General features: G+C 36.0%; 1 protein-coding gene across 5 annotated transcripts in view; it reads left to right on the top strand.

Moving 5' to 3' along the window:
• The window catches only part of CDH12 (cadherin 12), a 1,106,066-nt gene that overhangs the window by 746,199 nt on the left and 334,727 nt on the right, over positions 1–25,140 (top strand). Inside the window, exon 4 of one of the 5 annotated variants that reach the window (XM_070476516.1) lies at positions 5,606–5,703. The exons of the other annotated variants lie outside the window; for them this stretch is intronic. The gene's annotated coding sequence lies outside the window, so the exon portion shown is untranslated. The remainder of the gene's footprint in view (positions 1–5,605; positions 5,704–25,140) is intronic. 5 annotated transcript variants of the gene reach the window in all.

Genomic DNA, 25,140 nt, shown 5'->3' with positions numbered 1-25,140 from the left:
TTTATTAGTTGGAGGCTAATTACTTTACAACTTTGCAGTGGTTTTTGTCATACATTGAAATGAATTAGCCATGGATTTACATGTATTCCCCATCCCGGTCCCCCCTCCCACCTCCCTCTCCACTTGATCCCCCTGGGTCTTCCCAGTGCACCAGGCCCAAGCACTTGTCTCATGCATCCAACCTGGGCTGGTGATCTGTTTCACCCTAGATAGTATACATATTTCGATGCTGTTCTCTTGAAACATCCCACCCTCGCCTTCTCCCACAGAGTCCAAAAGTCTGTTCTATATATCTGAATCTCTTTTTCTGTTTTGCATATAGGGTTATCGTTACCATCTTTCTAAATTCCATATATATGTGTTAGTATACTGTAATGGTCTTTATCTTTCTGGCTTACTTCGCTCTGTATAATGGGCTCCAGTTTCATCCATCTCATTAGAACTGATTCAAATGAATTCTTTTTAATGGCTGAGTAATATTCCATGGTGTATATGTGCCACAGCTTCCTCATCCATTCGTCTGCTGATGGGCATCTAGGTTGCTTCCATGTCCTGGCTATTATAAACAGTGCTGCAATGAACATTGGGGTGCACGTGTCTCTTTCAGATCTGGTTTCCTCGGTGTGTATGCCCAGAAGTGGGATTGCTGGGTCATATGGCAGTTCTATTTCCAGCTTTTTAAGAAATCGCCACACTGTTTTCCATAGAGGCTGTACTAATTTGCATTCCCACCAACAGTGTAAGAGGGTTCCCTTTTCTCCACACCCTCTCCAGCATTTATTGCTTGTAGACTTTTGGATAGCAGCCATCCTGACTGGCGTGTAATGGTACCTTTTTGTGGTTTTGATTTGCATTTCTCTGATAATGAGTGATGTTGAGCATCTTTTCATGTGTTTTTTTTGCCATCTGTATGTCTTCCTTGGAGAAATGTCTGTTGAGTTCTTTGGCCCATTTTTTGATTGGGTCATTTATTTTTCTGGAGTTGAGCTGGAGGAGTTGCTTGTATATTTTTGAGATTAATCCTTTGTCTGTTGCTTCATTTGTTATTATTTTCTCCCAATCTGAGGGCTGTCTTTTCACCTTGCTTATAGTTTCCTTTGTTATGCAAAAGTTTTTAAGTTTCATTAGGTCCCATTTGTTTACTTTTGCTTTTGTTTCTAAAATCCTGGGATGTGGGTCATAGAGGATCCTGCTGTGGTTTATGTCGGAGAGTGTTTTGCCTATGTTCTCCTCTAGGAGTTTTATAGTTTCTGGTCTTACACTTAGATCTTTAATCCATTTTGAGTTTATTTTTGTGTATGGTGTTAGAAAGTGTTCTAGTTTCATTCTTTTACAGGTGGTTGACCAGTTTTCCCAGCACCACTTGTTAAAGAGGTTGTCTTTTTTCCATTGTATATCCTTGCCTCCTTTGTCAAAGATAAGGTGACCATAGGTTCGTGGATTTATCTCTGGGCTTTCTATTCTGTTCCATTGATCTATATTTCTGTCTTTGTGCCAGTACCATACTGTCTTGATGACTGTGGCTTTGTAGTATAGTCTGAAGTCAGGCAGGTTGATTCCTCCAGTTCCATTCTTCTTTCTCAAGGTTACTTTGGCTATTCGAGGTTTTTTGTATTTCCATACAAATTGTGAAATTATTTGTTCTAGTTCTGTGAAAAATACCGTTGGTAGCTTGATAGGGATTGCATTGAACCTATAGATTGCTTTGGGTAGTATAGCCACTTTGACAATATTGATTCTTCCAATCCATGAACACGGTATATTTCTCCATCTGTTTGTGCCCTCTTTGATTTCTTTCATCAGTGTTTTATAGTTTTCTATGTATAGGTCTTTTGTTTCTTCAGGTAGATATACTCCTAAGTATTTTATTCTTTTTGTTGCAATGGTGAATGGTATCGTTTCCTTAATTTCTCTTTCTGTTTTCTCATTGTTAGTGTATAGGAATGCAAGAGATTTCTGTGTGTTAATTTTATATCCTGCAACTTTACTATATTTGTTGATTAGCTCTAGTAATTTTCTGGTAGAATCTTTAGGGTTTTCTATGTAGAGGATCATGTCATCTGCAAACAGAGAGAGTTTTGCTTCTTCTTTTCCTATCTGGATTCCTTTTACTTCTTTTTCTGCCCTGATTGCTGTGGCCAACACTTTTTCTCAAGTGCACACAGAACCTTCTCCAGAATAGATCACATCCTGGGCCACAAATCTAGCCTTGGTAAATTCAAAAAGAGTGAAATCATTCCAGTCATCTTTTCTGACCATAGTGCAGTAAGATTAGATCTCAATTACAGGAAAAAAAAATTATCAAAAATTCAAATATATGGAGGCTAAACAACACGCTTCTGAATAACCAACAAATCATAGAAGAAATCAAAAAAGAAATCAAAATATGCATAGAAATGAATGAAAATGAAAACACAACAACCCAAAACCTATGGGACACTGTAAAAGCAGTGCTAAGGGGAAGATTCATAGCATTACAGGCCTACCTCAAGAAACAAGAAAAAAGTCAAATAAATAACCTAACTCTACACCTAAAGCAACTAGAGAAGGAAGAAATTAAGAACCCCAGGGTTAGTAGAAGGAAAGAAATCTTAAATATTAGGGCAGAAATAAATGCAAAAGAAACTAAAGAGACCATAGCAAAAATCAACAAGGCTAAAAGCTGGTTTTTTGAAACAATTAACAAAATTGACAAACCATTAGGAAGACTCATTAAGAAACAAGGGGAGAAGAACCAAATTAACAAAATTAGAAATGAAAATGGAGAGATCACAACAGAAAACACTGAAATACAAAGGATCATAAGAGACTACTACCAGCAGCTCTATGCCAATAAAATGGACAACTTGGAAGAAATGGACAAGTTCTTAGAGAAGTATAACTTTCCAAAACTGAACCAGGAAGAAATAGAAGATCTTAACAAAACGATCACAAGCAAGGAAATCGAAACTGTAATAAGAAATATTCCAGCAAACAAAAGCCCAGGACCAGATGGCTTCACAGCTGAATTCTACCAAAAATTTAGAGAAGAGCTAACACCTGTCTTACTCAAACTCTTCCAGAAAATTGCAGAAGAAGGTAAACTTCCAAACTCATTCTATGAGGCCACCATCACCCTAATTCCAAAACCAGACAAAGATGCCACAAAAAAAGAAAACTACAGGCCAATATCACTGATGAACATAGATGCAAAAATCCTTAACAAAATTCTAGCAAACAGAATCCAACAACATATTAAAAACATCATACACCATGACCAAGTGGGCTTTATCCCAGGAATGCAAGGATTCTTTAATATCCACAAATCAATTGATGTAATACACCACATTAACAAACTGAAAGATAAAAACCATATGATTATCCCAATAGATGCAGAAAAAGCCTTTGACAAAATTCAACATCCATTTATGATTAAAACTCTCCAGAAAGCAGGAATAGAAGGAACATACCTCAACATAATAAAAGTTATATATGACAAATCCACAGCAAGCATCACCCTCAATGGTGAAAAATTGAAAGCATTTCCCCTGAAATCAGGAACAAGACAAGGTTGCCCACTTTCACCGCTACTATTCAACATAGTTTTGGAAGTGTTGGCCACAGCAAACGTCAGTGTATTTTGAAAAGTAAAATATCTTCATTCACTAAAACAAGAAATCATAAAATTCATGCAAATATCCTTTTTTTAAAATAAAAATACAGCATAGATTTATATTACAGTATCTTTTTTCTTGCTTCCATTTGTCTGTGAACTTGAATAACCAATTGCTTTAAGAACTTCAAATGTAATTTTCCTCATGGCAAGATACTTCAAAGACTGATATAATGTTGGCCTTTTATTCTTGAGATATTTTGGCATGTGGCCATGTACTGAAGACTACAAGGCTAATTTAAGATCCACTGATACTATATTTGTTTTTCCTGTCAGATATTCCTTTCAGTTCTCAATCCTGTAGTCAGGACAGAAATTAACTTTGTGTTTATATAGTCCAACACAACTTAGGTGGTACTCAGTAGAAAGATGTTTAACTTCTGAAAATTTGGATCCATTTAAAAAAAAAACAGTATCACTGGGAGTTTCAGGTACCAGAAAAGAAAGTGATGATTCAGTTCTCTACAAAGCCAAGGAAATAAAGTATCTGAGATTTTTCCCCTTGATTTCCTAGGAGTGCAAAAATAATCAATAGGAAGCAACAAGGCAAGTTTGTTACATTTTAACTTTGCTTTCAAAAAGAGCAGCCTTTATCTTTGTGAAATGTAGCTTTCCTGTTCAAATGCAAATTTGTCCCCCCTTTAATGGAATTTTTATTAGCACCCTTTATTTTGAGAATAGTACCAATGTTTAGCCATGAAAATCCATAATCTCAAAACAACCCAGGGACTATGGATATGTATTTGAAGTTATAGCCATTTTAAAATTAGAGTGTATATCACATTTCTGTTTTGCTCCCATAAATATTGGCTCTACTGTGTATAAGGGAAGAAAAAAGATGATCAAGGCATAGATACTTTTGCCTGTGAAGATATAAAATACTATGACAAGAGCATCTAATTTATACATTCAAATCCAAGTCCTACTTTCAATGCAACTTAAGAAATAGAAGTTTCAGCGGTGTCTGATATGACACTGTTCTTTGGCAATGGTGAGTACATTGAAGGCAAAAAGAATTTCAATGCTCAAAACCTTATACTGAAACTAGAGGACATTTGAAATTGAGCAGGGTGTAGTATTTTCCTCCTGATAACCAGAGCATGTAGTCTTTAGACTCTGTCTTGACTGGAAGCCACGAGATACATATAAGTGAAAAGGCAATCTTATCTTCTCACTGTTTTTCAACTGTCAACCCTCAACTTTGTGACTCCAATTATAACTCCCCAGAACAGAGCATTTGCTAAACTGCTTGACACCCAATTTCCCTCATACCAAATAAACACTCTCACCTAATTATAGTTGGAAAAACCATGAGGGAGGATGACACTCCTAAAAGAAGTCACATGTGACATATTCTGAGATAATGATGTGGAAGAGGGTAGGGGGGAAGAGGAAGAGGGTTCATGCAAAGTGGATGGGAGTTTGTAAATAAATGAGAGAAAGAGACAATATTGTTTGGAAGTATTATGATGACTGTTCTTCAACATTTTAGGTTACTAGGCAATAAGAAAAGACAGAAATTTGGTGGGAGAAGGGATAGTTAGGGTGTTTGGGATCGACATGTACACCCTGCTATGTTTAAAATGAGTAACCAATGAGGACCTACTTGTAGCACAGGGACATATGCTCAATATTATGTAATAACCTAAATGGGAAAAGAAAATGAAAAAGAAAGATACAGATATATGGGTAACTGAATCCCTTTGTTGTACACCTGAAACTATCACCACTGAAAATCAGCTATACTCCAATTTAAAATAAAAAGTTAAAAAAAAAGAAAAGAAAAGGTAGACAATTTAATAAAAGGTTTTTGCTCTTTTGTTTTTGAAAGCTTTGTGAATAATAAGCACATAATTGCCTAATTTTAGACTTTGAAGTCAATCTTAAGATTTTCAGTTTTTAATTGCCTTTGCATCAGGAAGTCACTACAATGCTTTTTTTTTTTTTTTTTAGGGAATGATATTTTGTCATCTAAACCAGAGTCATAAGAGATAATTGTCACTTGTAGTGAGTTTGTGGTTGTAGAGATCAAGTTAATGAATGGCTTTAAGGTAGGTAGAATCTAAATCAACAAACTGGGTGATGCATTGAAACTATACTTTTGGGACAGAGTGGTAAAGAATGGTTTATTTAAGTTTAATTCAAGTGGTTTCTGGCATAAATTTAGGTGGAGTTACCATTCACATAGGCTTCCAATGGTGGCTCAGATGATAAAGCATCTGCCTACAATGCGGGAGATCTGGGTTCGATCTCTGAGTCAGGAGGATCCTCTGGAGAAGGAAATGGCAACCTACTCCAGTACTCTTGCCTGAAAAATCCCACAGACGGCAGAGCACGGTAGGCTACAGTCCATGGGGTCAAAAAGAGTCGGACACTACTGAACAACTTCACTTTCACTTTTCACTTTCACTGTTCACATAAATAGGAATCAGAAAGGAAGATTAAGTTCAGCAGAAAAATCATGAATTTGATTTTGAGATATTTCAGTGTTTTCTGACTTCCTATATCTGAATACATATATTAAGTATATATATTTGACCTATGTGTCTTAGAAAAAAACAAATGAAGAAGACACAGGTGCTAGATATAAAAATATTTTTCCATCATTTTCTAGATATATGACTGTGGACAAAAGATTTGGATGACTTGTACTGCTGTTTTGTTATATGTTATGTGTAAATAATGATAGTATTTAAATTTATTTAATTATTATAAGGTTTCAATGGTAGAGTAACTAAAAAATTTGGTGCATAAAAAGTATTTAAGAGAACTGGCTATTATTAGCATGCATGCATGCTTGCTAAGTCGCTTCAGTCCTGTCTGACTCTGTGCAACCCTATGGATTATAGCCCTTCAAGCTTCTCTGTCCATGGCATTCCCCAGGCAAGAATACTAGAGTGGGTTGCTGTACTCTCCTCCAGAGGATCTTCTCAACCCAGGATTCAAACCCAGGTCTCCTGCATTGCAGGTAGATTCTTTACCATCTGAGTTAAAGCTATTATTGACATTAACATTATTATTACTATTACACTAATTAGTGTGCATAAGTGTTTACCTTCCATGCTGTAACATCAAGATCAGGGGTTTGTCTCATTTCTTTGTTGGTTCTTATGCTGCCCAGCATTTAAGTACTCATTAACATTTATGGATTTAAAATGAATAATATTTAAACTCATTTTATCAGAACTGGGTTATGCCCAGCTTTTTAAACCAAAAGTCAATAACCCATAAGGATAATATACTTTCTTGGGAGTAGAATAGTCCTTAGATTCTGCAGCACACATTTCAGAACTTGATTTGTGCTCTCATTCATTAAGCATTTTAAGTATTTATTTAAATTAATGAGTCAAAAAATGTCTTAAATGCTTTCTATATTTTTCAAAGCTATTGGAAGGTAATTCAGTATATTCAAGAAGTTTCATAAATATTTTATAGAATCATAGCACCTTAATACTGACATGAAAATCAGAACAACCTTTCTTTATGTCCTGGTGATGAAATGGTGATCCAGAGAGGCTCCCTGACTTGAATGAGTTTACAAACAGAAGCAAAACAGAGACAGTCCTAATATGAGACATCATAACCCTCACCTCTCACTCCACCATAATGCACTGCTTCTTATTTCTTGGTAAAAGAAACAAACAAGCAATCAAACAACAGCAAAGCACACTTAGCAATCAAGTCTTAAAAGCAGTAATGATGGAAAAACCCACTAGCATTAAAATAAGTGTTGCAGATGCTTCAACAGAGCTGACTGCAGATTGTGTGAGTCACTGTGTTAGTGACCAGTTGCTTCATAGCATACTACCGTAACACAGTGGCTTCCAGCAACACTCATTTATCATTTTGTAGCTGTGTAGGGCAGCAGTCCAGAATGGTGTGGCTAACACTGTGCTTCAAGCATCATAGGATTGTGAACATGTACACACTGCTGGAGTAGGAAATGGTAACCCACTACAGTGATCCTGCCTGGAAAATCCCATGGACAGAGGAATCTGGTGGGCTACAGTCCATGGGGTTCCAAAGAGTTGGACATGACTGAGTATGCACACACACTGTTATAATTAAAATGGATAACCAACAAGGACCTATTGTATGGCACATGGAACTCTGCTCAATGTTATATGACAGCCTGGAGGGGAGAGGAGTTTGGGAGAGAATGGATACTTGCTAATGTATAGCTGAGGCCCTTTGCTGTTCATCTGGAACTATCAACATTGTTAATTGGCTATACCCCAATATAAAATACAGAGGGTTTTTTTTGTTTGTTTGTTTTTGTTGTTGTTGTTTTTTTTTAAGATCATAGGACTAAAAGCAAGATATTGACCAGGGATACACACTTCTTGAATTCTCTTCCTAAACTCCACTGGTAGTTGGTAGAATTCAGTCCTTTGTTGTTCCCATTTCCTGGACACAGGCCCTCCTTTCATCTATACAGCAACATTGGCACTTGGTATCCTGATTCTCTGAATCCCTCTGATTTACTTCTTGGCCATATCTGTCAGATTTCCTTTTCTGCACTGGGAGGGAAGAAAGATCTGCTTTTAAGGGCTTATGTGATTATAACGGCTACCCCTATAATATAATCCAAGGTATCCTTTCTATTCTAAAGTTAAATGATGAGCAACATTAATTACATCTGCAAAATCCCTTCTACCATGTGTTGTAACATATTTATGGTCATTACACTGAAGGTAAAAGTAATGGAGCCCAAATTCTGTTTATCTTAGTCACAAACCAAACATACAATATCAATAAAAGGCAATTTAAGTCAGCTCTGATATCAGTTCTGGTGCATTTCTAATTGGTCAATCAAAGTGTCATGTACAGTCCTAATACTACAGCCCATCTGTATAAACTGAACTGGCTACTTTATGAATAGAATGTATAAAAAGAAATAAAACCAATTTTAAGAAAGGTTGCTGTGAAACCGTTGATGTCAATATAACACCATTTTTGCTACTAATTCTATAATGCAGATTCTAATCTTATTCTCATATACTTTCTGAAGCTGAGTAGAAATATATGTTTGCAGCTATGTGAACATTCTAAACCCATTAAGAATAAATGACAATCAAAAATGAAATTAAACCATTCAAGGAACAAAGCTGTATGCTGTAAACATAACTATTATAGAAACAGACAATGTGCTCTGTGGTTAAAATGCATAGCACACCCAAGTCTGTGTATAAAAGGCAGTCCTAGGAGATAACTGAAAGTCATGTTGTCAATATTATCAAGAGCATTAAGACTTGATAAGTGTTTGAAGGCTATCAAATAGAATCTATGTAAATAAAAGGGTGTTTATCTGGGTGGTTAAAAGAGAATGTAGATTACCCTGGGATTTATAGACTGAAACCAAGATGTAAACTTTAAACCTCTTTGTTCCTGGATTGTTAGCCTCAAGATTGCTCTCCAGAGATTCACAGCCACTGCAGCAAATCTGTAAGGCTGCAAAATCTCCCACCCTTTGTTTTCAAATCCACTGGGTTATTTTCTCTGGGAACCATTTTATTTCTTATTCTTGAATGAGAGAAGATTTGCACGCTTGTACTTGATTTCCCTTTAAGAGAGAGGGCACACAGTTTATTAGTATCTTGGATTTTTCTCTTGTGGGCCACTATGAAGAAAGAAATTGCTAGAATGTGTTTTCAGGTAGAATGCTTATATATACACTAATTCCTTATGTGGAAGCCACAACATTTCTCTACCCCAAAATAACAGAAAAAAGAAAGAAAAATTTACTACTTTATTTTTTTAAGTAACAACTATCAGAATATGCAGCATTTTTCACTGTTAACAGTTATTCCTTTTTTTTTTTTTTCTAATTCTCAGGGTAGTAAAACTACTTACCAATTTAACAAATCACCTTTAGAGTTCTTTTCTTTAGAAACTGAATACTTCATGATTATTTTCTATAGTTAGATACATTTTATATGTATAAACAATTGTTTAGAGCTCTGAAGACAAAATCAAATGCAGAATAGTATATTCCCTATTATAAAACTATTATAAACTATTATATTATAATATAATATATATAATATAATATATAATATATATAAAATATTATAAACTATTCCCTATTATAAAAACTAATGATACATTTTTATAATATTAAGAAATGATTGTGTAGAAAATGATATATTTTTATACCATATATATTTTTATACCAAAATGATATATTTTTGCTGAAGATTTCAGCAAACACTGTATCATTTGCAATCCAACCAGGAAGACAAAAAAAAAAAACCAAACACTCAGCATATTTGAAATAGAAGGAATTCAATGGAGGGAAGTGATAACAAAGTAGAAAAGTGGAGAAACCAATTGGGTATAGTAAAGAAACATAAAAGCCACTACTGACAAAATGTGCTGGACAGTGTGGAGTACTGTCCACAGGATTTCTAAAATCCTGGGGCTGGGTGACCAGTCCAAGCTGGAACCAAGCTGGCTCTCCCGTGGAAACTAGAGGCAACTGCTAGAGATGCCACCCAACATGCTGGAGGTGAAGAATTATCCAAGTTTTCCTCTTTTGGGCACAAGATGCTTTTCAACACCTCTGTTTGGCTAACTCCAGAAAGAGTAATCAGCTGATAGAGTCCTTATAAATCAGTCCATAGCACATCCCAGCCAATCAGAAGAGAGCTAGAGCTGGGCTTGGAATGGGCCCTCAGGTCATATAGGCAAACAACCCAAACAGCCAGTGTAGGGGCTTCCCTGTAACTCAAAAGCTGAAGAATCTGCCTGCAATGGAGGACACCTGGGTTCCATCCATGTGTTGGCAAGATCCCCTGGAGAAGCAGATGGCAATCCACTCCGGTATTCTTGCCTAAAGAATCCCATGGACAGAGGAACCTGGTGGGCTTCAGTCCACGAGGTCAAAGAGTCGGACACGACTGTGCTACTAACTATTACTAATTAGCCTACCACACTGCTCATAAGCCATCCCTGGCACGTTTTTAACATTACAATATAGTCTATATTATTGTTCCAAAACTATGGCTTCATTTTCTCTCTCTCTCTCTCTCTCTCTCTCTCTGTCCACCCTGCCCCTGTCTTCCGCTTCTTCTGGGAAGCTTAATATTAATGGATAGAAAAGCCAAGATTTCAGAGCAAATTGAACTTTATTTTCTTTTGTTTTATCTCACAACTTACTCTGTGTGTTGACTCTGAGAGCATCTCTTAATCCCTTAGTGACTCAGTTGACTTACTTATAAAAATAGTGTCATTAAAAGATAATCTCTTTAATTAAAATAAAACCATAAAAATCTATAAGTTTTTATCTAATTCTACCTTATATTTAAAGGTATTTTCTTCTTATGAATGGTACCCAGTTAAACCAGGTTAAAATACATAGGAAATTGCATTTAATAAAATGGCAATATCCAAAAATCTAGAACTCCTAAAAACTAGTTAGCATTGGTTTACTCTGCATAATACGATTACAAGAATGATTTATAGATTTATATATTCTGCTTTTTACTATGCTTCTAAAGTTTCTAAAATGAACATATGTCATTTAATAGAAAAATAAAAACAAAAATAAAATAATTATTTCAGAGCTTTGTAGTTTCATGTTTGTGCACTTGTTCTTGGCTTTATTGAACTACTCTTAAGAGACAATATGTAATCCTTCATATAGTATATATTAAACAAAAGAAAGATAATGCTGAAAGCTAGTGGTGAAAAGCAAACAGTAGTACAATTAGTTGGATTTGTTCTTTTAGACCAGGATCTTCTCTCCTCAGGGAAGAAGTCCACAGAGTAGCGAAGAGAAGTGGAAGATTTTTAAAATAAGAACAACTCACATGATCTCAGAAGAAATCATAATAGAGAAAAGAGGAAAAAGTAGAGAGAATGATAGCTTATTCTATTTTGATGTTGTTTTGGATAACTGCTCTTGTGGACGTAATTTAAATTTAGTATTAAAAAACCCACAATTACCTTTTTTTGACAGTTCACTGTGTGCTGTAGAATGTGGTCATCTATTTCTCTTACAGTGACATTAGGGCATGACTACTAAATTGTTCCTTTATCAGAAATGGATATTTAGAGAGATTTGCTAAGAAAGAGGAAAATTCATTCATGAAATTACACGGCCAGAAAGTTACAGAATGGGTAATCCTGCCCAGATTTTTACTAAAAAACTCTGCTAAACTATATGATTCTCTAATATCAATGCTAGAAGTTTATCTAATTATTATGCTAAATAGTCTGATTGAACTCTGCTAAGCTTGGATAGCTATATAAGCTTAGTATTTGAAAGAGTTTTAAATGCAGTTAGGAGTTGGGTAGGAGGGCAAGGAAGAGAATGATAGGCTATACAATTAATCTAGATTATAAAATATTTACAGTAAATTTAAGAGTAAGATTTAGATAACTTATACTGATTTTTTTTGTTTAAGTTGGTTTATGTTTGGGTTGATGATTCATGTTCACATGCAATTAGAAAATAACTGACTTGACATTTTTATGTTGGAAGAGTAGTTAAAACTGCTAAATTTAATGAAGATAAATGTTTGAGAGAGACAGTGTGTGTGTGTGTGTGTGTGTGTGTGTGTGTGTAGACACATGAATGCATCAAAAAGGACAAATGACTATATATATATATATATTTATGTATATATACACTCACACATACAAACACACACACACACACATATACATATATGCTTTTCTTTTTGAAATGGAAAACTAGATCCTTGTTTTAAGGGAAAAGACTCTCAAGCATATCAAAATTTCTCATATAAAAAAAAATCTATTAGGAGAAGCCAAACAAAGTAATTCAGTTGAGTTGAAGCATTTTTTTTTTTTAAAGAACAAAAAATTTTGACCTACCATATACATTTAATTTTCTTCTCACCTTACCAGAATAAAGAAATAGCAGGGATTCTGACCCTAGGTAATACTTGAATGATCACTAAATACAGTAGTACTTTATTATAATCATACAGAGAAAGACCTAGAGAAAAAAACATAATATTAAATTAATTTTGTATCTCATTATAACTTTAAAATGAAATCTAGAGTGGAAACATATGTAATCGATACTTATGTGTTTATGTTTACATACCCAAAATCATTTATTTCATTCACTGCCTTCAATACAATTGTAGTATATGTGTGTACGCATGCACTTGAAGTTTCAAATATGCTTTTGATGGCTTGTAGTAACATCCTCTTTGATTCTGGTAGGTGGATGTAGCACTTCTAAAGGCAAGCCATCTTTCGGTCAGTGAGAGCCTGAAGTGTCATATTGACAGTACATAAGCAAGAAGTGTATTAACAAAAATGACTTTTGGGGTGGCACAATTACCATGCAAAGTGTTGAAAAAATATGAAGCATCTCTTGACCAAAATTGAGGACAGATGGTGAACAAGTATATTATATAAAAGTGTAACTGCACAGGGAATATTCAAGTGGGCAGAAGGTGATTATGTAAACGAAAAATTCACTTGTAACCAAGAGCACCAAATATGTAGTGAAGCTCAAATTGAATTATTCAACAAAGTATAGAGAATGTTCCTGGATTTATGATCATAGCCTAAAGGGTTAGTGTCTGGAAAAATGAAGAAGCAGCTGCATATGATCCACACTCCTCTTACTTAACCTTTTAGTATGTCAGTTATTGTAGAGTATAAGGGGACTCTAGAAAGGTATATTTCTCTTTTCTCCAACTTCATTTTATCAGTATTCTTATTTTGTCAGATTACTACTGTCATCCTAGAAAATACTTTGACAAGTGACTGCTCGTTGAGTTGTAACAGTCACGTTGCCTCTAGGGTGGTGTTGCTGAGGCTTCCCAGGTAGCCGAAGTGGTAAGAGTCCAATGCAGGAGACTGCAGGAGACAGGAGTTCGATCCCTGAGTTGGGAAGATCCTCTGGAGAAGGAAATGGCAACCCATTCCAGTATTCTTGTTTTGGGAAATCACATGGACGGAGGAGCCTGACGGGCTATAGTCCATGAGGTCGCAAAGTGTTGGACATGAATGTGCATGCACGCATGCACACGCATTGAGTTGTAACACAAATGTTAACTCTACAGTGGATGTTGCTAAAAGAGACCATGGGAAAAGGGTAATGAGTGATTACCATCACCCACCATTCAAGAAAATAACAAATACATAATGGCTCAGACAATATCCTGAAGTACTCAGGTTACATGATACCATTGAATATTTCAGCTATCTGTGACAAATCCTTGTCTGTGCCCCTCTGGTAATCTGAGGATTTTCTTCCAATGTCTTCAATAAATAAAATATACAGTACTGGTTTGTGATATAGTCAAAGAGTCAAGACTTCAGAGCACAGAGCGTGTCTGATAGTTTTCCTCTTGATTATTGTTGAAAACTATGTGAGATTTTACCCTGCTTGCAAGCTAACAAGTTAGCCGGCCAATTTCAAGGATGCTGGTAGACGGCGTGGGACTCACCGGTCAGAGACAATGTACTTCCTGATTCACAGTGACAGCAGTTGCCAGTGTAGCATCATGTTCTTGTTCTTGTTCTTCCCTGGCCCTTGAATCCCATAAGGTGATGTGGAAAGGACCAAGTGATACCTGTAAACACGGTGAGCTGAATTACAGGAGAGGAACCTGAATCATTGATAAAGGACAGTAAGCAGGCTTGACTTTTGCTCTGAAAGAGATACTGTCTCTGCCTCCCAAGACTTGAAGTAGAACTGACTTTTTTTCCAGTGAAAGACCTGTTCTCTATCTTGCATTCTTGAAAAGATGGTTCAGAACTCGAGGACAGGCAGTACCTCATTAGCAGAAACTTAAAAGGTGCCTGGAGAATTGTCTGCTTCAAATTTAAGTATCATAAACAAGAATATGAAGTGTGAAAAATCAGATCCTTGTAAAGTAGGCAGCATTTTCCCACACGTTTTAATGATGCTTCTTTTGTCAAGCATTTGACTCAAAATATTCTGTTTTAATTGCTTGGTAATATTTATAAATGTTGCTCAAATTGTACATTGTAAAATCTAAAAATAATTTTCTCAGAGACAGTGATGTGTTTATACATTTAAAAACAATACAGTACCAGTGTATGAACTCTTCATTTTCTTAAGGGAGTTACTGAAAAAACATTGATCAATGAATGCTACAATCCCTTCCAAATATATTATGATCCTAATGTGACATAAGATGTATTATTAGAGAAGGTTTCCACAGCCTGTCATCATTTGTCATCTGTGTCATCACTCAGGATGACATTTTCCAGCAATAAAACCACTCCATCTCTAACAGCTAGATTCGAGGCTTGAGTTGCCCACGTGAGTTTTTATCTACTTTGTTCTTTCTGTCAGACCCCAGGTGTACAAAACTGAGTTGATCATATGCTTCAGGTCATGGCTTACTGGCATCAGTGCTGAATGCAATGCCTCTTATTCTTTATATGATTTCCTTTCATCCATCTTCCATGTCTACATATGTGTAGAAACAGTTACTCAAGAGTATATTATGTATGACCTTCCAATCCTGTTTCCATACTTTGCTTTAGATAGTTAGCCATTTAGTGGATAGACATTTCCATCTCCAGGGGATCTTCCCAACCCAGGGATTGAACCCAGGTCTCTTGCATTGCAGGCAGATTCTTTACCATCTGAGCCACCAGAAAAACCCTTGCTTTAGATAGGACTTTTATATTTATAATATTTTATATTTTATATAATATTATTTGTATACTATATATTATTTTAAATATTTATAGATTGTATGTAGATTATATAGATTATATATACAAATATGTAGATTATATAAATATATTATTATATAGCTTATATATTAAATATAATTTTATTTTATATAATATTGTATAATATTTTATAATAATATATAGGGTTTTATATTTAAATATTTTATAATATTTTTGATATTATATTTATATCATAAAAATGTTAGTGTCATGTTGTTCAGTCACCAAGTCATGTTGATTATTTATATTTCTAATATTGCCAACATTATTTTTGTTAAAAATATTTTTCTATTTCATACTTTTTCAGTCAGCATGTCTTTTTGAGATCTAGCAATGTTGCTGCATGTAAATCTAGTTCATTACTTCTGATTGTTTTATTGTATCTCATCTTATGTCTGTAACATATTTTATGTCCCTGATGATATAGTGATGCACAATTATGCACCTACTTCCATTTGTTACAAACAGCATAGTGATAAAAATCTTCATGTGTATTTTCTTGTGGATCCATGGGAAAAACAGGTCATGGTGTATAGTAGTTTACTAACTAAGGCCAGTACCCTTTACATAATTATTTGTTCCCTGTGTTTCATATCTTCTTCCTGCTTATTATTATGAGTTTCTTGTGAATTATTGTTAAATATCAGGATCTTTAGTGTATAGTTTACTTCCTTTTACTAGAGTAATTAAGTTTTATATTTACATATCACATAAGATTGAGGCTCTTTATACTGATGATAGCCTAAGGCCTATTGATCTCCTCAAATTCTTAAGCCTGTAAAGTACATCAATTTCAAAAAGAGCAGACATGTGGTACTATAGCGTAACCAAAGGGCTAGCTCTGACATACCTTCATGCACTTGGACATGAGTTTCAGGAGGCTGTGTCAGTAGAATGGACAGCTGGGTGAAGATGAAGAAGTGAGTACCATCCACAAGGCCAAGGCCAGGGAAAGTAAACGGGAGAAACTTTTTCTCCCAGTTGCCTCTCCTACCATCTAAGTGATGCTAGCAGTCTCATGTATGAAATCTTTAGTGTTCTAACTCCAGGATTTTATTTCTAATAAGATGCATATAACTTTGGTAGTCATGCCTCTTACACTATGTGAAATTGATGCCACAGTGTGATACACATGGAAGAGTAGGAAAGAAATGCATAAGCATAACAAAGAATTATTTACTGGATATGTAGTAGTTTGTTAGTAAAGACTGTGGGAGGGGCATTCTTTTCTGAAGCATGAGGAGTTCTTGGGTTTTTCCCAACTTCAGCCAAGGGAGGTATGGAGCCCTTAGAACAGGCAGGCTGCTCCCCACTGTGTCTCCTGTCTTTGTCTGTAAAATATGAACGATAAAAAACTAGGGGTTTTGGTAAGTAATTAATAATATAAAGTTTCGGATGAGTGCCCAGAAGGCAGTCAGATTCAACAAGTATTAGCTCTTATATAACACTGTTACATGCATTAGTTAAAAGAGATATTAGGATGATTGGCATGTCTCCTGGATAAAATGTAGCTGAATACATTTTGTATGTACGTTAAAATACATTCCAAGAAGTTCGAAGACTGACATTAAAAGGAAATGAGAGAACCAGATGAGAACATCAGAAAATGGACAGAGCACACAGGAATCTTGGAAAAGAATAACAAATTTGACCACTAGAGTCTCAAATTTCTACTGTCATAATATTTCATAAACTAACCAAAACACATGTGCCAACCTGGAAATAACATTTACAACACACCTGACCAATGTTACATAATACCGGGAAAGCCCTAACATTTAAATAACATAAAAAAAAAAAAGATGTATTGTTCTGTGATGGATTGAAAAGATATCCCAGAAAGATATACTGAGGTCCCTCACGACTTCAGAATGTGACCTCATTTGGAAATGCAGTCTTCATATCAGCAACCATGTTAAAATGAGGCCATCAGGGTTGGCCTTCATCTGACAAGGTTGTTCCCTGGTGATTCAGTTGTAAAGAACTCACCTGTAATGCAGGAGACCCAGGTTTGATCCCTGGGTTGGGAAGATCCCCTGGAGAAGAAAATGGCTACCCACTCCAGTATTCTTGCCTGGAGAATCCCATGGATAGAGGCTGGCGGGCTACAATCCATAGGGTTGCAAAGAGTCAGACAAGATTGAGCAGATAACACTTTCATTCAACATGAATGGGAAAAATAGAAAGGGGAAAATACAAAGGAGAAGGGGGATGTAGACAGAGAGTCAGACAGGCCCAGAGGCAAGGAGATGTGAAGACAAGAGGAAAATGTCATCTGTAAGGCAAGGAGCTCCTGTGATAACAAGAAACTTAACTGTGCAAAGCAGTATGTAACACTATTCCTCATAATCCCCATGGGGTACCAACCCTACCAACACCTCAACTTCAGATTTCTCGCCTCCAGAAATGTAAGGCAGTAAATGTCTGCTGGTTAAGAAAGCAAGGTTTTGGTAACTTGCTGTGGCAAATTAACACATGCCGCATTGAAAAATGGACAAAAACCATGACGATTAATTTTAAATAAAAACCAAGCACCTTACAAATAATGGAAGATGTACAGTCTCTGTGTATTGTCAAGTCAAATAAATCAACTTTACATGTTTTTAAACTATTTTAAGATTGCTAATCAAAAATTCAGAAATAAAGGTTTGAGAAAATAAGGGGCTACCTGTCAATATACATTGAATGAGAGTGCAAATCCATTTGTCCACTTACAATGTATTTAGTTTGGCAATATCAGCCAGTGTTGCAAATACAGATTTCTGGACTTAGATAACTCTCCTTCCAGAACAGTCCTGATAAAAATGAAGCTAAATTTTAAGTGTCTTTTCTGCCTTTCCTTCCCTCCCTCCCTTCTTTCCTCATTTAATCCGATTCCAAATGAAGCAGTACATACATGCTCAGTCATTTTCAGTCATGTTCCAAGAGTGGGACATAAACTGTAGTCTTCTAGGCTACTCTATCCATGTGATGCTCCAGGCAAGAATATTGGAGTGGCTTGCCATTTCCTCCTGCAGGGGATATTCCTGGCCCTGGAATTGAACTCCTGTCTCCTGTGTCTCTTGCACTGCAGGAAGATTCTTTACCACTGCGTAACAAGGGAAGCTCAAGGGAAGCAATAATTTATATATATTTATAGCTAGGACATGCTTCAGTTCAGTTCAGTTGCTCAGTCGTGTCCGACTCTTTGCAACCCCATGAACCACAGCACGCCAGGCCTTCCTGTCCATCACCAACTCCCAGAGTTTACCCAAACTCATGTCCATTGAGTCAGTGATGCCATCTAACCATCTCATCCTCTGTCGCCCCCATCTCCTCTTGCCTTCAATCTTTTCCAACATCAGGGTCTTTTCAAATGAGTCAGCTCTTTGCATCAGGTGGCCAAAATATTGGAGTTTCAGCTTCAAGATCAGCATGCTTAGTCATGTCCAGTTCTTTGCAACCCCATGGATTGTAGCCTTCCAAGCACGTCTGTCCGTGGGATTTCCTAGGCAAGAATACTGGAATGGATTGCCATTTCTTCCTCTGAGGGATCTTCCCAACCCAAGGACCAAACCTGAGTATCTTGGTCTCCTTCTCGGCAGGTGAATTCTTTACCACTGTGCCACCTGGGAAGCCCAAATGAAGCAAAATCCCTTTCCAAATGCATGCTTTGCAAACACTGGGGAACATAAAAAATGATCATTCCCCAACTTGTATCTAAAAACATTTAAAATGATGCTAGTTTTTATATGATCTAATTCAAATATCCACAAAGAAACTGGCAACAGTTGTTTAATTGTTGTCAGTCGCTAAATCATGTCAGACTCTTTGCCACTCCATGAGCTGCAGCATGCCATGCTCCTCCATCCTCTACTATTTCCCAGGGTTTGCTCACATTCATGTCCAGTTTACCTTGATTCATATATTCCATTTTCCTATGCAATATTGTTCTTCACAGCATCAGACTTTGCTTTCATCACCAGACACATCCATAGCTGAGCATCATTTCTGCTTTGGCCCAGCCACTTCCTTCTTTCTGGAGCTGTTAGTAATTGCCTTCTGCTCTTCCCCAGCAGCGTACTGGACATCTGACCTGGGGAGTGGGAGGGGAGGGACGAGGGTGGATATGTGTGTTATTTTCCAGTGTTATATCTTTTTACCTTTTTCTACGGGGTTCTCCAGGCAAGAGTACAGGCTGGAGCAGGTTGCCATTTCCTCCTTCAGTGGACCAGGTTTTTTCAGAACTCTTCACTATGACCCGTCCATCTTGGATGGCTTGCATGGCATGGCTCATAGCTGCACTGTTACAAAAGCCGCTTTGCTATGGCAAGGCTGTGATCCATGAAGGGGAGTTGCTTAAGAGCTAAACTTTTAAAAAGCATTTTCATAATATATTTACAAATGTAAGTGATAAATATCTATTTTGTATGCTACATCCAGTATAATATGGATGGAATCTGCCTGCAATGCGGGAGACCTGGGTTCTATCCCTGTGTTGGGAAGATTCTCTGGAGAAGGGAATGGCTACCCCTTCCAGTATTCCTGTCTGGAAAATTCCACGGACAGAGGAGACTGGTGGACTACAGGCCATGGGATCGCAAAGAGTTGGACATGACTGAGCGACTAAGCATGTATCTATTTACTTGCACAGTTTCTAGAACTCATTGATTAGCTTCTCAATCTATAAAGCTGTAGGTTTGCATTCAATTTTCTCATAATTTTCCATTTTGAGTTCACCTCAAGTGCGGCCTCAACAGGGACTGTTTCTTTGTTTCCTTTCAGTGAATGCTACCCTTACAAATGCATTATTGATTTTTCTTCCAAGCCATAATGATGCAAAGTGCAATAGCTTGACAAATTTATGTTTATTGCCCAAAACCTGACTTGATAAGCAGGTATTACTTCTTTCACTTATATGGTACCATTGTTTCATATACTGAAATTGCATTTGAGCAAACATTCAATCCAAAACAGTGTTATATTAAGTGAATGTAAAACATAGCCTTCTGATTAAATGAGAAAAGGAAATATTACATTATTTTCACTGCTTATATATGTAACATTGAATTCAGAACCAGTGACTTTGAAAACAGAATTACCCAGAATTTTTAGCAGATTCATTAATCTGTAAAGCAATCTAATTTCTGGATTTTATTGTTTAATAAGCAATAAACGATTTACTATACAAGAGTAAAGGATTTCACTGGCAGTAAAGACAGAATGCAATGCAATTTATGAAATTAAAGAAATGCCCAGCACCTGTCCAAGCCAATATTCATCTATGTGTTCACACCAGAAAAGAAAGGACAATTTACTTATCATTTGAGAAAAAATCTGTGCAAAAGAGCAGTTGCCTAGGTGCTATAATCTACACACCACCTCCCCCTCATAATTTGGACTGTTAGCTCTAAGAATCTATCTCATCTCCTAAGTTTCAATGTTAACATATTTTTCACCTTCTTTAAGAGCATGACAACTTTTAAGAGAAAGGATAAAGGAAGAAAAAGAATAATAAAAGAAAAAAGAAAGAGAGATGTGAGATCTGCTTCCTTGAGACCAGATACATCAAGATCCAAGATTAGAAACTGTCACAAAATTATGGCTTTTGTTTTTCTTTCTCTGTCACCCATCTGCCATCTCTAAGTGCTGAAAGTCAGAGCGGCATCTGCTAAAATACAGTATCCATTAATCATGAGCATAGGGAACACGTATAATCACACTGGGACATGACTTCAGAGCTTCTAATGATGTAGGTCAATGTAGATTAGTGTCTATGCCTCACTCTGGGGTGTGGTATGCTTCCTACTGTATGTTGAAGAATATCTTCCCTTTTAAAACAATCAGGGAACATTATTTGAAAGCTCCTTTCTCAATTACAAAGAATAAATGATGCTTAAGGTTGAAGGAAGCTCCCTAGACATCACAATGTTTCATTTAATATTCCTGTAGATTCCAAAATTATTGTTAAATGTTTCATGTATTTATTAATAAAAGAATTGAACAAACAGTATGGTCTTATTGACATGGAAAATCTGACACATATCCAATTATCAGTGACTTCAAAGATACCTTTCCACTCTTGAAAGGTGCTATTTAAAGTATATTCAGACTGTAGAGATCAGCAAGCTGTGGACTTTTGGCCAAATCCTGCTCAATGTCTGATTTTGTAAATATGGTCCTATTGGAACACACCCACATCCATCTGGTTGCATGTTGTTGATTTCTTTCAAGTTACAATGAAAGTGATGGGTATTTATGACAGAGACCTTAAGACCCATAAGCCTAAAATATTTCTTATCTAGTCCACTATGTAAAATATTTGCCAGTCCCTAAATTATACTGTTAATAAAAATCTGTCTGATACATGGATCCCAGTTTCCTCAATTATAGTTTATAGAATTGCATCATTTGTATGTAATTTTTTGGAAATAATGGTTTACCACTTCCTTTGATTTATGAGATTTTAAAAAGCTAAAAAATATATTTTTCTGTGATTTCTTCACAGGCCTCACTTTTTGACAATCTCTCTTCTATTTACTTTCATTTGGACTGTCTCCATTTGTATTTAATAACTCTTAGAAAAGTGGAAAATCTTTCTTGGCATATTGAAGTCTAAGGTCATGGGGCAATTGTCCATAGGAACACTGGACACACTATGCTTCTATATTCTGGAAAAATATGAGTTCGTTTTGCATTTTAAGTTTTCTAATGAGATACTGATATTAATAAAATTTTAGAAATCAGCAAATAGAAGAAAAATCAATGTAGCTGTGCTCTACAATCTTGTAAATAAGTTCTAAATTTCCCATTGTAGCATACATTAACATACAACACAGAAGCAATATTTTAAATGTGGAAATAAAATATTCAAATAATTATTAGTACATCAGTATTATTTTCATTATCTCGGTAGTGAAAGCATGATGTAGATAGAAAATTGTGTCAGTTTGTTCAGTGACAGGCTGCAGTGTTTAAAATTGTGTCTGGATAATACTAGGTGGTGAATAAATATTTGGATGTTGAAAAAATGAGCAAAAATCCAGATGTCAATATAAGTGATTTTATTTTTATGCCGTATTTTCAAATTGTTGTACAGAGGGAATATATAATTTTCATAATCAAATATCAGTGATTATTTATTATAACAAAACTAACGGTATACTATGGAAGTAGTACTCTATAGTAAAATACTATTGCAAAAGGGATCAAGAATAAATTTCACATACACTGCTGGTACCTTGGTAAATAATATGTATCCTTCAACTGGTTAAATAATTGAATTATAAATAAAATATATTTCAATAAGTTTAACTATAGAGTGGTTCTCAAAAGAAGAAAATCCATTTATGTCCTGTAGCATATGGAAGTCAGAAGGGCCATGATGTATTTTACAAAGATATTTTAATAAATCAGGAGGGCAATACAGTAATTTATAATTTAAATAAATATATATTTAAGTAGAGTGGGTTTTATAAATGAAAAAATGATAATGTGGCATATAGCAGAGAAGCCATAGCAATATGGAGAAGACTTTAAAGAGCGTTATAGAAAAATTTTGATGATTCTCATTTGAAGCTTTGTAATTAGGTACATTAAGAGAGAGGAATTGGAGGTAATTCTAAGAACAAAAAGTCTTACAAACTTTGTACAATTTCAGTATTGTCTGGAATTGCGGATTTAGGGAATATGTGCTGCTCATTGTTTTTCTTTTCCTGTGATAGCTCTTCTTCCTTTTCCACTTCAACCCCCACTATTTTTCTATTTGAAAAATTAAAATTCAATATTAATTTATGAACCTGACTATGTCCCTCACTATCCCTCAAATAATTTGCAAGAAAACTTCTCTAGTATTTCATTAAGGTTTAGGAGTCAGCAACTCATTTTAAAATTAGTCAGTACATAGAAGTATTTTTTTAAATTAGAGATAATATATTTTCTTGGTTTTCAGAAATCCAATAGTTTTATAGCCTTAATTATTTCCGTGTTCTGAAATTTATTTTGATATGAGGCTGGGTCATCCTAATGCCTTTTTATGCCGACTAAAATCCTCCAAATTAAAACCCATCTCCAAAATCTCCTTCCCTATTCCTTTCTGCCCTCCCCAGGCCCACCTACCTTTAGCCCACGGTGTCTGCTCACTGTCATGATGGTGTCGTAGTCAATACTTTCTTCCTTAAGGCATTCCTCTTAAAAATATAGTTTGTGCTAATCTCAGCCTCATTTTCTACTGAGTTTAGTCCCTCTGGGATTCTGGTGAGTGAAACTCCTCACTGCATTAATATTAGCATTATTTAAGTCTTTGTGGTTCTCCATAAAGATTGAAATGGTGTCTATTTTTGCAACCCAGGGGCTCTTTTGCTCACAGTGGATCAGGTTGCCTGGGGCATCTGTAAAGATGCTTTCAGGGCTTAGTCTGGCAAGTAAGTCAAGGCATGGATTCAGACCTCTCTTTTACTCAAGTTCAATGCCTCCATTTGGAAGAATGCACTACCTTTGTGTGTTGGAAGAACATCATGCATTAACAGTATACCCCACTGAATCAGAATGCAGTGTAAATGAGAAAATGTGGGACTATCTCCAGCACCGATGAATTTCTGTAACCATTTAAAGGATGTACCTGATACTTAGGTGGTCATGATGAAACCCAGTTCAGTAGCAGTGGTAAATCAGTGAACATAGTCTCGAATATAAGTCATAGGTGAGTATTGGGATAGACTGACCACTATCATGTAAAATCTATTAGCAGGTGCATTGTGACTCTACTTGATTCAATTTATTTGAATTGAATTGAATTGAAACAAAGGCAATTTCAGGTACCCTACATCCGGTCCAAAATCTTGACTATGAAGTTCTCCATTTGGTCATTTGTGCTTGTCTTGTGACTATGTCTATCTGTATTTTGGTAATAGTTTTATTGTGATATTATTTCCATACCACCCAATTCACCCACTTGCACTATGCAATTCAGTGTTTTATTGGTATATTCATGTGAGTATGCAAACATCATCACAATCTAATTTTAGATCTGTTTTGTACTTTCTGGAAGGAGTCCCAAACACATTAGCAATCAGTCCTCACACTTTACCTCAAGTACCAGCCTTAGGCAACCACTAATCTACTCTGTTTTTATATATTTGCAGTTTGGAACACGTGGTCTCTCTGTGGCTAGTGTCTTTCTTTTAGCACAATGTTTTCAGTGTTCATCAATGTCACAGCATATATCAGTATCCCATTCTTTTCAGTCCGAATAATATTCCATTGCTTGCTGCTGTAGAAACGAGGCAAAAATGAGCCCTGTAAACTGGCTCCCAGTTTGTATATAGTGGACACCTATTAACTCTAAAGCCACGTTTACAATAGCTACTTTGAAGCTTTCGTTTTCTCAGTTCACCATCTGAGCCCCTTCCAAGGCTAATTTCTCTGTCCCCCCGCCCCCATGTGTGGGTCACATTTACGTGTTCCTTTGTAAGGGTGGAAGAGTGGGCTTTACACATAATATACTGTACCAGCAGTAGTTATTGAAGCTCTAATCCCCTCCCCTGGCAGTTGTTCTTGCTGTTGTTTGCTTGGTCATTTATTCGTTTAGTGAATTAGGTGAACTTTACCTCCACAAAACGTGTGGCGTCTGATGTGCCTGTTCACGTTTGTTTTCTCTTGTCCATCCTTCAACCTGGCTCGCTATGGTGTTGGTCCTGCATCCGCAGAAGCCGCCTATCGGCCAGGTGACTGCCCTCTAACACGGGATATCTGTGTGACTTGTAAGCTGCCATTACTGAGTAATGAATTTATACTTTTTTGCTCCATGT

The sequence above is a fragment of the Odocoileus virginianus genome, chromosome 14, assembly GCF_023699985.2.
Source record: "Odocoileus virginianus isolate 20LAN1187 ecotype Illinois chromosome 14, Ovbor_1.2, whole genome shotgun sequence".
Lineage (NCBI taxonomy): Eukaryota > Metazoa > Chordata > Mammalia > Artiodactyla > Cervidae > Odocoileus > Odocoileus virginianus.
The sequence above is the reverse complement of the archived record's forward strand: the minus strand, read 5'-3'. Positions and strand labels throughout refer to the sequence as shown.